This window comes from Coturnix japonica, chromosome 30, assembly GCF_054131305.1.
Source record: "Coturnix japonica strain WE chromosome 30, WE-NBRP24, whole genome shotgun sequence".
Classification (NCBI taxonomy): Eukaryota; Metazoa; Chordata; class Aves; order Galliformes; family Phasianidae; genus Coturnix; species Coturnix japonica.
Window position 1 is genome coordinate 4,392,317 of NC_140692.1, and position 12,780 is coordinate 4,405,096.

General features: G+C 47.7%; 1 long non-coding RNA gene across 1 annotated transcript; it reads left to right on the forward strand.

Annotated features, from left to right (window-relative positions):
• Positions 1-2,939: 2,939 nt before the first annotated feature.
• On the forward strand, positions 2,940-3,518 carry LOC146755816 (uncharacterized). Its single transcript, XR_014937895.1, has 3 exons — positions 2,940-3,058; positions 3,171-3,252; positions 3,437-3,518. It is a non-coding gene; the product is annotated as an uncharacterized LOC146755816 (long non-coding RNA).
• Positions 3,519-12,780: the final 9,262 nt, after the last annotated feature.

The window sequence follows — 12,780 nt, forward strand, 5'->3', positions numbered from 1 at the left end:
GTACCTATGTTGTAGGGCACAGTTCTCTATCCAGGCCCAAGTCTGTGTGGGTGTCTCCTCTATCCACAAAGCTGCTCACACTGCAGGAGGCACAGGCTGAGAGGAGAGGCCAGAGCAGCTCTCCCACTGTGACACGGAGCAGCAGGATACAAGTAAAGGAAGGCCCCGCAGCGGTACTGGGAAGGTTCCACACAGTCATCAATTTTTCATCTGAAAGGTAAAGAGGAATTCCCTTTTCTGCCCCTATCATCATTGGTCGGGTGAGTAGCAATGATGCCCGGTGTGCTTCCATCAATGGAGCAGAATAGGCGGAAGGCTGGGGTGCAGGCTTTCCTCTGCTGAGGTGAGTGGGGGCTCAGGGTGTTGCTCAGTGGTAGATTTGTTCACACTGAGTTCTAACAAGAAACTTGCTCAATATCGAAGGCCTTGCAAAAGTCTGGCTGAGTGATGTCAGTTGCTTTTCCTTTCCCTACTGATGCTGTCACTCCACTGTAGAAGGCCACCAAAGCGACCAGGCTGCATGTCTCCGTTTCCGCTGTTTCTCCATTTCCTTCTTGTTGCTCCCTGTAACCAGCAGGTTCAGCCATGCTGCTTTCCTGCCTCCTCTGCTGTGTTTCGTGTGGTCGGGATGGAGCTCAGAGCTCCAGCTCTGAGAAAGGTTTTCTGAGAAAGTTACCATCTCTTTTCCATTCCTTTACCCCTAAAAACAGTTTTCCAGTGTCTCTCATGCAAGAATTCTTTGAACAGCCTGCAGCTGACTCTCCTGAAGCTCAGGGTCCTGACTTTGCTTTTTGCCAGGCACACATTCCTTGAGATGAGGAACTCTAGGAGGGCATGGTCACTACAGCCCTGACCACCTCCAGTCTTAACCCCTGCTGTTCAGCATGTCCAGTAATGCTTCCCTTCTGCTTGGTGTGCTTAATGCTTGGCCCACAAAGTTATTGTCAGTGCACTCCAGCAGGCTCTCAGACAGTTTGCAGCAACTGGGATTGGTGCTGGGTGGTTGCTGGGAGGTGTCTCAGCAGAAAAGCTGGGCTGGGGTGGGCGTGCTGTGTCAGTCCTCATCGCAGCTGGCAGAGAGAGTTAGAGGAGGGTGATGGGTGCTGCCTGCTCTCAATGCTGCTGCACTGAATTTGGGGCACAGCAGCACACTGGTGAGTGAGCTGGGAGGGAGACGGACTGCTGCTGTGCATGGCTAGGCCAGAGCTGGAGGATTGTCAAACACGTGAGTCATGCTGGTGCAGCCATTGCAGCTGCAGCAGGAGTAGAAGACAAAGAGGTTTTGTAGAGGACAGAGGGTGGTGACTCATGGTTTGATGTCCAGGTGGAGGCCGATAACAAGTGGTGTCATCCAGGAGTCTGTCTTGGGACCAGTGCTTTTTTACATGGTTATCAGAGACACCAATGATGCAATGGAGTGCACCCTCTGCTGTTTGCTGAGTGGTGCGGCTGAGGCAGTGGAAGGAAGGGATGCCATTCAGAGGGAGCTCAACCGAGAGGTTGGCCTAGGTGAATTTAATGAGGTTCAACACAGCAAAGTGCAAGGTTTTGCACTTGGGCTGGAGGAATCCCAGGCATTTCTACAGACTGGGAGGAGCAGTCCTTAAGAGAAGCCCCGCAGAGAAGGACCTGGGGGTCCTGGTGGATGAAAAACAGAACGTGAGCCATCAGCGTGCTCTTGCAGCTCAGAGAGCAAATGGTCCCCTGGGCTCCATCAGAAGAGGGGATGGCCAGCAGGGACAGGGAGGTGATTGATCTTCATGATCCTTGAGGTCCCTTCCAACCCGGGCCATTCTATGATTCTGTGATTACACTCGCTGTCAGAAATAACGGCAGCTGTACAGATGTTGGATATATTTTGGGACAGTTCTTGTAACCAGCTGATTTTAAGACCTTGCCCGAGTCAAGAGTCTAAATTGAGTGTCAGAAGAAAGCTGGTAAAGTGGCTATTGCTCATTCTTTTTCATTTGCTGATTCTTTCATTTGGGTTCCTTTTCCAAAGGAGATTCTGGTGATGGAAGCAATTGAAGAAAGAACCAAAGCAGCTCTTGCCAAGAGTGCTTGAAGTCCCTGTGGAGAGAAGCAAAGAACTTGGGCTTCCTCTGGGATGCGCCCCACCATGTCTCAGGAAGGAGACAACTGCTGTTCCACTTTCTGCTTTGTGTGTGGAAAGGTACGTCTGGGTTTTCTTCTACTTGTTATTCTTTCTTTTTCTGGCTTTGAAGGAGAAGGGGTGGAGCAAGGGGAGACCCACTGGTCATTTGTTAACTCAAGAGCAGGATGGATTCTGCATTGACTGTGAAAAACCAGGGCTAGTAGCATGGGCATATTTCAGGCTGGACTCTTCTTTTGCTGCTTGGTTTCCTTTTGGCTACAGGGAGACAGCTGTCTAAAGGTGTGTTTTCAAACCCACTCTCCAAAACCATGTTTCATTGTTGCAGGTGGTTCAGTGTGCTCTTGCAGGGTAGATGTGTTTGCTGTAGAATCTGAATGGTTTCTGTTCCTAGGGGAGGACTGGGAGGAGGTAGTGAGAAGAGAATTCAATGCCTGAGGTGTATCTTAGTGAGAAATGTTGGCATGAGGTGCTGAAAGTCTTGAGTTGTCAAAGGCCAGTGAGGCTCAGACTCCTTAACCTGCTGGAGCAGGGTGGAAGCAAGGAGTGGGCACTGCCGTCACACAAGCTGCACTTGGTTCTGGTCTGCCAGGTCTGTGCTGGCCTGGATTTCTTCTGAGAAGTTTGTTGGAGCTGCTTGGAGTAGTGAAGGGTGGGGAAGAAGTGCTGCTCCAGAGCTATGAGACGTGCAGCTCCTTCTGAAGTGCTCCTGAGAAGGACGGAGCGCATTTGCTGCAGCTTTCTCTGCAGATGTGCTCCTCACCTTGAAATCCTCCTGGTTTGTCCTCAGCTCCTGACCACGGCCTGTTCTCTGTTTTGCAGGCTGATAACATGCAGAAGCCGCAGCTGGTGCGTGCTATGTCATCTTTAAACGTACCAGCATTTGCGGCAGCCCATGTTATTAAGAGCCACGTCGCCCAGGGGCCAGATGAGCTCTCTCTGGAGGTAAGCAGTTCCAGGCGTTCCGTGTTGTCGTGCATAGAAGAGGGCAGTCCTTTCTGCTTTGTTTTCCTACCAGATTTGCTGAATCTGGGATTGATGTTTCAATCTCTTTCAGGTCGGAGATCTGGTGAGCATTGTTGATATGAGGACATATCAACAGGCTGAGCCCCTGGTGGAGAGGCAAGCGTGGCTTTGAGGTTGGCACACGTTTTTGACTAGAGAGCACAACTTCAGTAGAGTTGGGAATCTCAGCTTGGAGCTGCTCTGCCTGCACAGGATGGCTGCTGGATGCAAACAGTTGCCCTGTGTCACTGTCAGTGGACCTTCCCTTTGGCTCTGGGCTCGGGCTAATGCTCACCTGTCTTTTTGTTCTAATTACAGGTTGGGCTTTTCCCTGGTGAGTGCATGGAACTCATCAGCGGAAAAGTTCCCGATTCCCTCCTCAATTCATTGCCAAAGCCAGGTGCGTAATTTACATTTGACAATGCGAGTTAGTCAAATAGGGTCAGAACGTTACTTTCAGGGGGTTTGTTTATGCCCAAGTTCAGCAAGCTTAGAAAGAGAACTACAGTAATCTCCTTGGGCACCTCCAGGGATGGGGAAAATCCATTCTTGCGTGTCCTTGTTGGGAATGTTCTTCCCGTTGTTACATGCTCTGTCGAATGCATTGCGCTCAGCTTCGTCCAACCGAGCCAGGCCTGAAATGAACTGGTTTCTTTGTTTTGTTGCGCAGAGCCAAAGAAATGGGGCAAGCTCATCAACGGCCTTTGTTCCCTGGTGAAGGTCAGCCCTGGGAGAGCAAAGCAGCCTGAGCCTCCGACATTCTCTGGATCCATGTCCTTGCTTGACATCGTTGAGAGGTATTTAGCCTTCAGGACTTGAGGGCTGAGCTGTAGGAATGGAAGCATCCTCTGCTGTTTGAAACAGAGGGCGTTTCTAAGCTGTGTTTCAGCAGAAAGCAGGCAGTGCCCAGAACAGGCAACTTTTGGCCAGGGCTCGGTGCAGCTCTTCCATCACCCTGCACCACGTCTGACAGCATGCTCTGTTTTCTCTGCAGAATGAGTTCTCCCAGGAAGAGGGCAGAGTCAGCAGCTGGCAGTTGGTGTTCCTGCTTCTGCCTGGGCAAACCATCCCCTGTGGCCAAACACCAACTGCAGAGCAGTGCCAGGGAGCCCTCTGAAGCAGAAGTCTTGGTCCTGGCAGGTAAGGGTGCAAGTCCAGCTTACAAAACACTGCTTGTCAGCAACACAGGTAGAATTCATGCTTTCAGTGGGCTTGTACCTCCTTCTGGCGTTCAAGCCCGTGCCTGACATCTTCAGTTGATCCCTGTCTTTCCCAAATGAGTCTCTTGTCAACACAAGAGCTGGACCTGCACGTGGATCACTTTCAAGACAGTGACACTGTTGCTAGAAGCCTATTTGCTTCTGCCCACCACCACTACATAGCCAAATGTCAAGAATCTCCATGGTTCATCTTGCGAACGTTCGACACTAACTGCTGTACATCTGCTCCTTCCTAGGTGACCCGAGCCCTTGTATATCCCCAAGACGCAGGGCATGTTACGATGACGCATCTTCCATCAATGAAGAGTTGTTACTAAGCACAGAATGCTGCAGTTCAGATGAAAGCCTTCCGTATAACATCAGCTATCAAGAGAAGAAGGTCATCATCGTTGAAGCCTTCATTCATCCCATCCCTACTGAAGCTGCTGACCTGAGCCCACCAGACACCTCAGGCACCAGCCTGGACTCAATGTCTCTGCAGTGCAGCCCAGCCCAAGCACAGCCTGAGTGCCCCGACAGCAGCACCACCATGCAGGCTCAGGTCAGCATCACCGAGGAGAAGCTGAGCATCTCGCAGGGGGGCACAGAATCAGGACACGAGTCCCAGGCTCCGGGCAACAGCACGGTCTCTGAGCAGCTCTCATGATTACAAGAGAGGATGAGTCCCATCTTTCCTCCAGACCTCACACCCCCTCCTTTCTCCTATTGAATAAAGGCACGCTCGTGCTCAATCAATGCCTTGACTGAATTCCGAGTTTTCATTCGCAGAGATTGGGATGAGTGCAAGAAACTGCAAGGCAGCTCAGCTTACAACACTCTGGCTGTGGGGTTTGTGCGGCCGAGCTCTGGGTGTGTTCCCATTTTGCCTGACTTTGGGATGCCTGCAGCGAGAGCTCTGCTGCCGTTGTGTATGGCAGCAAATAGTCTCTAGCATCCTGGATGCTGCTCATGAAAACCCCAAGCTTCCTGGCTGTGGCTGTGATGCTTTTCAGGGCCTTTTGATGCTCTTTGATGCCGTGGCTGCTCCCTAACACCTCTGTCCTCCCGCCGTGTCCATTCCTGGCTCCCACCTGTGAGCTGTCCCTGCAGATCATCTCTAGCCCTGCCATCATCGCGCTGCAGCAGGAGGAGCTCGCCCTGACCAACATCAGGCAGTGCTGCCTGCCTCTCTCACTCTCTAGACCAAGTGTAACTTCGCTGTCATGGAGACAAATGCTTTCTGTCACATCCTCCATCCCTGCAGTCATTTACCGGTAGGTGGCTCTTGCAGAAGAAGATTCAAGCAGCAGAACCTTTTGCTCAGCTACAGCACACAAATGCTACAAAAGCAGGAATAACCTGCAAGCTCTGGGTCTGTTTGTCTTGCACAGGCATGCACTAACTGCGTTTGATGGTACCCCCCATCCTTGATTTCCTTCCCTGCTTCTTGTCTGATGACGCTGCTGAGCCAGGAACAAGCTGCCCAGTGTGGCAGAGCATGGTGCAGGGCTGTGCTGGGACCTCCTCCCCTTCATCTGCTGCAGATCAGTGCCACACACGTGCCATCGAGATGCTCTGGCACGGGATGTGCCTCCAACCCAAAGCTCCTTCCCACGTCCCAAGGAAAAGCAAAGCAACCCAAGCATCTCCAGCAAAGCTGCCCAGCAGACAGCAGGGAATGCAAACAGCTTCTGGCTGCTCCCCTGCACTCCTGTCCTAAGTAATAGACCCCATGAGGACTGGCTGGGAAATCAGTGCATGACACATGTGAGTGTGCACAGGATTGTGCAAAGCAGTGGGGTTCCATGAGTTTGTGTGTGTGTGTATCTCGGCTGTTATGAAAGCATGGGAAGACTGCCTTACTGAGTCCCAGATAATTACTTATCCTCAAATGATTTTTCCTGGCCAAATTTAAAGCCTCTTACAGGTAATCGAGACCAACAGGCTGTTGTTGCACAATCAACAGACACAATCTAGATGAATAGCTGAGGAAAATAAAGCATCATGCCAAGGGTACTAGATAAGTGAGCAGCTTGAGATCTGCACATTTATGTGATACTCATGGTCTTAGACAATATTTGCTTAGTGAGGTCACATAGAATGAAAGTAAAATAGAAGAAGTGCAATTGGTCTCAGTTCACACAGCTGGCTGGTTTGTCTCAGGCTAATCTTGAACTGCCTCAAGCGACTGCTTTGGTGCTCTACAGAACAGCAACTTCAGAGATCTCTTTCTATTACTAAGTTTTTGAAAGAGCAATTTGCTCTGTTAATTATCCATCATTTTTGTGCAGTCTGTTTTGTCAGACTTGTCTTTAGCTTCCAAGTTGTATGTGAAGAATTGTTTCCGTTGTAATGCACAATGTACTAAAAATTGAGAGATGAAAATGTGAAGAGTTTTTCCAGCTTTGATTTCATGTCTGGAATTTTGGAACCCACTACTTGCAGTTGTTAATCTGTCCAAACTGGTCTGGTTTGGGATGCCCTCGTACTTCTTGAATTGCTGTTAAAGGCGGAGCAATTCCTACAAGTGCCATGGCCCCACTGTTGTTCTAATTCTTGTTTCTTTGTTTTCCACACGCTGCTTTTCAAGCCTCCTTTTTCTTTACAGTCAAAGTGAGAACTGCACTGTGAGGTGTCTGAACCTTGTTGTGCCTGTACATAAATAGAACAGCAGCAAAGCCAGACAGGTGACTGTGCTGACAGCTCTCGTAGCCAGTAACACGTAACTGTGCTAAATCCCTTGTGACGGCTTTGATTTCATTTTTGCCAGTGAAATCCTTGTAAAAGGAACTGCAGCAGTGTGATGAGCTAAGGTGAAGATGCTGGTTTTAGTAGTGCTCTAAGCTGAGTGAAAGGGCAATTGAATGAGGGTTATATGCTTTCTCTGGGACGATAAGGCTCTTTTTCCTGAGGGAAAGAGCCAGCTTTTCATGGGCTATATGTGGGCTTTGGCAAGGGCAGACAATCCAGTCTGTCAGGAAGCCATTTGAGGTGCTTCAGGTTTGTAAGCTTGTCTTTTTGTTTTTCAGGCGGATATTTGGAGCATGGGTGTAGTGCTGTATGCTCTGCTGTGTGGGTTTTCCCTTTGGATGATGACAATATGATGGCACTCTACAGGAGGATACCAGTGGGTATCAGTGGTGCTAGAATACACTGAGAAAGGAAATAGCTGAGCTTGACAAGAGGCCTTGCTTTTCGGATGGCAGAACATGCTGAGCTGTGAGTAGAAAGGCCTGTCTGCTGAATATTGTCCCTGTTTTTGCTGCTTTGTCTACCAGTATTTAGTGGAATTGGTTCTACGCTTGGTTGGCCTATGTGGCACTGTAGCCTAATTCTGTACCATGATAGCATACAGAATTTAAGGAGAAGTATTTTCTTGCCAATGGTCTGGATTTTTTGTATCTGGTTCTTCAACTGGCTGCTCCCTATACTATCTGTAGTAAAAATACAGACACATCATTTGATTTCCCTGAAATGAATGTTCCTAAATGCCAGCTCTTCTCATGTCTACAAAGATCAAAGTTCTGCATTTGCTATTAGAATTTCCTCTTCCAGAATCAGGAGGTAATGTAGGACCCCACAGATTGCCTTCAGAATCCAACAGTTAGTTCTGTTTCCTTTCGGAGTGCATAACAACCTGAGCACATGAATTGAATGGCGTGGCTTTTTAGTCTGGTACAAACTCTGCTGTACACTGAAACTTGGTCCATTTGTAAGCAGGACTTTTTCCATCTCTGCAGGACAGCAGAAAACCCTTTGTGCTAATCATGATGCCAAGAAGCAGAATGCAGCAGATGATCCAACTGCTTCAGGTGTTCATTTCCTTAAAACTGTGAATAGTTTTGGACTGAGAGTTTGTAAGCAGAACAGAGCTCTTAAAGCTGTCAGAGATTATTTCTGCACTGTTCAATTCTATCTGCCTAACATACACCGGATCTCAGAACTGCGTTGCTTGAACTGGTGGAACTTGTTGAAGTGAACTGGGATGAGCAAGTTTTAGAACTTAGTCAGAATGCAGTAAAAAATGGATAATCTCATGAGTATTAAGGTACAGGCTTGCTATTTCTGCACTGAATTTGTTTTTATTTTACATGGCTGTGATCTGAAAGTTGCTTGAAACGCAGGCACCTAGGCACTGTTGTGTAACTGAATTTCACACGATAGGTCCTGAAATATCCTGGAATCAAAAACTCTGACTTGTTTTAAGTCTGCTGCTTGAGTCTAATCAGGGTCATAGTGTCTGTGTGCAGTGTTTCTTTCCCTGTAATGCTCCACATCATTTCATTTTGGGAATATTGAAGGAAATGGACTATGTGCCATAACTGTTGTTAGAACAAAGTATGTCTGGTGTGATCTTATGCATAGGTTCTGTAACTGCTCTTCACAGCTCAGGTGTTTGACCTTCCTTTTGGTGAAGTGATGAAATACTGCTGGTTTCTATTTGTGCTTCTAGGCACCTTGAAGCTCTTAGGAATAGAACAATTGTCTCCAGTTCTTTTCAATGATATCAGTAACAGCTCGAGTGTTGCTGCCCACTAGGTAGACCCAAAGAAGCAGATTACAGTGAAACAACACACGAGCTGGACCTGAATGAGGATCACTTTCAAGACAGTGGCTATGCTGCTTCAAGCCTACTTGCTTCTTCCTGCCGCCACTCTATTACCAAGTATCAACAACCTTTCATGATTCAACTTGCAAATGTTTGAAACTAACCCTTGTGTTTCTATGCCTTCCTAGGTGATTCGAGCCCTTGTCAACCCCAAAGATCCAAACCAAGCAGTGTCTTTCCATCAATGGAGAGTTCTTATTAAGCATGAATCGCTGCAATTCGGATGACAGCCTTCCACATGGTAACAGTGATGGACACAAGGGGCTCATCCACGTTCATGCTCTCATATCTCCTGGCTCTGCTGAAGCTCCTGACCTGAGCCTGCCAGACACAGCAGTCACCTGCCTGGATTGTGACCCAGCGCCTTTGCAGTGCTGCCCATCCCAAGCACAGCCCGAGTGTCCCAGCAGCAGCACCACCATGCAGGAGCAGGGCAGCATCAGTGAGGTGAAGCTGAGCATCTTAGATGGGGACTTAGAGTCAGGCTGCCAGTCCCAGGCACCAGGCAGCAGCACCAGCTCTGAGCCACTCTCATCTTGACAAGAGGAGTCCCATCTTCACCCTTGACCTCTCAAGCCCTCCTGTCTTTTATTGAATAAAGTCACTCTCATGCTCAGTCATCGCCTCGACTGCATTCTGAGTCTTCAATCACAGGGATTGGGATGAATGCAACAAACAGCAAGGCAGCTCAGCTTGCAATGCTATGGCTGTGGGGTTCGTGCAGGCAGAGCTCTGGGTTCCCATTTTGCCCGGCTTTGGGATGTCTGCAGCAAGATCTCTACCATTTTGTATGGGAGCAAATAATCTCTAGCATCCAGGTTGCTGCTCATGATATATCCCAGTCTTCCTGGCTGTCACTTTGTGATACTTTTCAAAGCCTTCTGATACTCTTTGATGCCTTGGCTGCTCCCTAACACCTCTGTCCTCCTGCCATGTTGACTCACGTCTCCCACTTTTAAGCTGGCTTTGCAGATCATCTCCAGCCCTGTCATCATCACGCTGCAGCAGGAGGTGCTCACCTGGCCCAATGTCTGGCAGTACTGCTTGTTCTGCAGATGAGCAGCTGCCTCCTCATCTCTTCAGCTACAGTAGTTTTTCTCAGGGCAGTTAGATGCAGTCATGCTCCTCTGGATTTGGTGTGTTAAATCCATGCTGCATGGCAGCAGTCAGTGCAATACAAAGGTGTTCTGTGTGCCATAGCATTTCTCCAGGGGCTGCCAAAGGTAGAAGCACAACACAGCACCATCCTTCTGACAGTAATGTCTGTGAGTGTTAGACATGTGAGCACTGCATCATCCCCAGCGTGTCAGTGCTTTTCCACACCAACCTGACTCTCACACTCTGCACTGAATGTAACTCTGCTCTTGTGGAGACAAATGCTTTCTGTCACATCCTCCATCCCTGCAACCATTTGCCGGTAGGCAGCTCTTGCAGAAGAATCAAGCAGCAGAACCTTGTGCTCACCCTACAGCATGCAAATGCTATGAAAGCAGAAATAACCTGGCATGCTCTGGGTCTGCAAGGCTGCACAGATGGGAGAGGTAGATTGTGTTTTTGCAGTGGAAGTTTCCAGTATTTTCAGTACATAGTGTAGGCCCTAACTGAATGTATAACCCTCTTGTAAAACAGCTGTATAAGTAGTTTTTCCACCAAGAAAGTTGCTGAACAGAATTAAGTTCAGACTGGGGGCATTCTGACATGGGGAGAATTGAGACAAGCACAAGATAAATACAGGGTGGGTAGAGCCCAGCACAGGACAGAATGAATGTACTGACTTTTGGAAACATTGCCCTTCTCTGTCCGCAGAAAAGTACAAGGCAGACCTAAAAACAAGAGGTTGGTAATTGACCTTCTATGGAAATGAATCCTAGCCACAGTCTCGAGGAGTCTGTGAGCCTGAGATGCTCAACCAATGAGAGCCATGAGAGCATCACCTGCAGTGGGTTTAGGGCACAGAACAGAATTGATTTCACTGACTGGTGTGCAGTTTCTCCCTTGCCAATAGGGGATGTGCGCGCAGTATTGCAATAATGAATAAGCACTGCTGCTATCGCTGCCATCTTTGCCTAACTAGAAATCTTTGACTTTGAGAGTTTCTCACACAAGGGGAGAGGGTAAGAAAGTAAAGAGGCACAGAAAACTAAGGGAAACTGCTCTTCTTTATCTTATCTATAAAAATTGATACGATGCTGTTGTGCATTTTTTTTTAATTTTATTTTTAATTTTTTGCTAATGTCAGTTAGATTGTTTTAAAATATCCACACACCAAAATCTGACTACCAAGCAAATGTAATGAAAATGAAATGAAGGTGAGTTAGTGGAAAGCACAAGGCCATATTATATTAGGCTCCAGCAAATTTACAGGCAGTCACTGCACGAAGAGGTAGATCTGAGTTGCACATTATATGATTCCCACAAAGATTAAGGAAATCTGAAGCTTTCAATATATTTTTTTAATTCTTTTTTCATTTCATTTTTAAACACCTGACCCAGACCCCAACCCTCACAGGAGCTGTAAAGATAACAGCATTAACCAGCAATGTAACTCTAATCCTAACCCTTACCCTGATTCTAAAATCGTCCCTAACTCCAAATGCAACAACAAAAATGATGCTAGAAGTTTGTAGCAAAAGGAACCTTAACCCTGATCATAATCCAAAAAAAAAATCATTATGGTAACAATAATCTTTACCTTAAGAGTAATATTAATCAGAGCCCAGATGATGCCTGCATCCAATCAGAAGCATGCTTTGCATTATTTAAGAGTTGTATTTTTTCCAATGAACTCTCTCTATTATCACGTTTATAAAGTAACAGAGTCTGTTCTTTTTCTCCTGACACTGTGCCTTACTCCTGACATCCCCTGGAAATGACCCAGATAGGGCACCATCAAAGTAATGCTAATAGTAATGTCAATCCTAAGGGTATCTCTAGCCTCAGTGTTAATGGGACGCTAACAACAATCCCAACAGCCTTAAACATTCTGGTGGTGTGAAAGAGGTGCTGCCTTGCACATGCTGGGCAGTCCCATTGCCTGTTAAATGCAGGCGGCAGCGTAGAAACATGATGCCCGTGGTCAGAATGCCCTGTGGCAGATCCTGGCACCGGAGAACTGACCGGAGAACCATGAGAGAACTGACAACAAATCACGCGACATCAGAACCGACCCAGTGGTTATTTACAAGCCTTGGGAGACCCAGACAGGATCTCAGAGTGGTGAATGTAGGTACAGAAGTTGTTACTACTCTGTTTTCTTCTAAAAGAAGTGTTTTTTTTTCATCTCAGAATTTGGGGGGGGGGGGGGGGGGGGGGGGGGGGCGGGAAAGGGATATCAATTTAATTACTCATTAATTTATTGACAGACATTCACGTTTGCTACGTTTGGAGAAGTTTTTATTTGTTTGCTGTGGTTTGGTTTTTTCTTTTTTTCTTTTTTTTTCCCCCTTCCCTCCTCTTCCATCTTTGTGTTCTTCCCCTATAATCAAAAGAGAACGGATCCCCAGGGTCTGTCCCGCAGACGTTCTTTCCGTGGTCTCTGCTGCCACCTGCTGGCCAATAAGCGGAACTGCCACTGTTGGGCGTTTGGTGCCGCAGGAAGCACAACGCAGATCTGAGTTCTGACCGGTCTACGCAGCAAATCCGCCAATCTTTATTGCGATAAGCCCTCCAGACAAGAGCATAAAGTCTTTGCCTGAGGGCAGGGTTAGTAGTAATGGATGTCAGTTTTGAAATTTCCAGTCCATTCACCATAGCACTTTCTGCCTCCATGTCCCATAACCAGAGCAGCTATGCTGGCATGCTCTCTTGGTTTCTGTCTAAACCACTGTACTATATCCATCAGTTCAGCTGCTGTA